Source organism: Myotis brandtii, unplaced genomic scaffold (genome assembly GCF_000412655.1).
Source record: "Myotis brandtii unplaced genomic scaffold, ASM41265v1 scaffold1733, whole genome shotgun sequence".
Classification (NCBI taxonomy): domain Eukaryota; kingdom Metazoa; phylum Chordata; class Mammalia; order Chiroptera; family Vespertilionidae; genus Myotis; species Myotis brandtii.
In genome coordinates, this window is record NW_005356400.1 from 145,613 (window position 1) to 147,306 (window position 1,694).

The following is a 1,694-nucleotide window of genomic DNA, read 5'->3' on the forward strand; positions in this document are numbered from 1 at the left end:
CATCCTGGTACCAGGCTTGCTTTGCTGTGTATGGATCTGCTGCGTTGACCCCCGAGTGCTGGTGGCCCCTATGTTTTAAGACACGTGTTGGTCTGTGGCGCGTGGAAGTGCTTCTCCGTATTTGAAATCTGACACAGTGGTGTGTCCCGTCCATAATATTTCCATAATATGCATCACAAATTGATTTTTTAAAATCAAATTCAAAACACTGTGGCTGTGGGGATGGCTTCCGTTTTGGAGGCGTGGCAGTGAATGGGCTAAAAAGACGGCCTTTGAGCCCTGACCGGTTTGGCTCAGTGGATAGAGCGTCGACCTGCAGACTGAAGGGTCCCAGGTTCAATTCCAGTCAAAGGCATGTACCTCGGTTGCGGGCACATCCCCAGTGGGGGGTGTGCAGGAGGCAGCTGATTGATGTTTCTCTCTCATTGATGTTTCTAACTCTCTATCCCTCTCCCTTCCTCTCTGTAAAAAAATCAATAAAATATATTTTTTTAAAAAAGACGGCCTTTGAGCGGAAACGCCCTGCAGCGCCCACTGTGGAACCCGGGGAGCACGTGACCGCGTGAAGGCCCCACGCATGCGATGTTCCACGTTACCCAGGTGTTAGATTGAGCGTCATCGCGATTTTTAGGAATAAGGTTATTTTTAAAAACCTTGAGGGCTGCAATATCACGTTTTGTTGTGTGGCCGACCCCGTGACCGGCGTCCTCGGGCCCACGGGGTCTGTCCCCGGAGGTGGGGGGGGCCTGTGAGCACCCGCGCCCCATGCCCACCGCGTGCAGCTGCTTCTCCGCCACCCGGGCCCCTGCGGACAGGAAGCCCATTCTCCTGCCTGAGAAGCTGTTCTGGGGGCGCATTCTGACTTACCTTCTGTAGAGCAGGCGAGGAGCGCCGGAGGGCAGCGACCCCCCAAGTAGGTCATTGTCCGCCCCGCGTGGGCAGGGCGGGGAGCAGCTCCCAGGCGTGGACACAGGTGGGGAGCAGCTCCGATCGTCGGGATGAGAAATGGCCGGTGCCCGGGAGCCAGGCAGCCCTCCTCCGGCTCGCGGCCCACTTTCTCCTGGAGGTTTTGCTCCCGGCTCCTGGGTTGTCATCTCTGTAATGGGCTTTTAAGTGACTTTTTCTTGGGGAAGGTGGCATTTGTCAGGGTGGCAGGAGGCCCTGGGAGGGCGCGGAGCACATGGGGCCTGGCTGGCTCGCCGCCCGAGCTGTCACTGGGGAAATGATCCGGGTCTGAGCTGGAACAGGCGTGTGTCATGGTCTGTGTGTGGCTGGCCGCTTGGGCGGCGGTTTCTCAGCTGTGCAATTCTGCATCTAAAATAGTGTTTCATGGCCTTAGCCGTTTGGCTCAGTGGATGGAGCGTCGGCCTGGGTTCGATTCTGGTCAAGGGCATGTACCTCGGTTGCAGGCTCCTCCCTGGCTCCAGCCCTGGTCAGGGATCGTGCAGGAGGCAACCAATCAATGTGTCTCTCTCACATCAATGTTTCTGTCTCTCCCTCGCTCTTCCACTCTCTCTAAAAATCAATGAAAAAATATCCTCGGGTGAGGAATAAAAAACACAACAAAAAACCCAGGGCGTCCGATCTCTCCATCCTGCCTCCCCATCAGCTGCCCCCCCCCGCACCCCCTGTCAGCTGACTCAGGTGCCCATTTCCCTCCTCTGGTCTGCGTCTGGGTTGGAGGGTTAAAGACC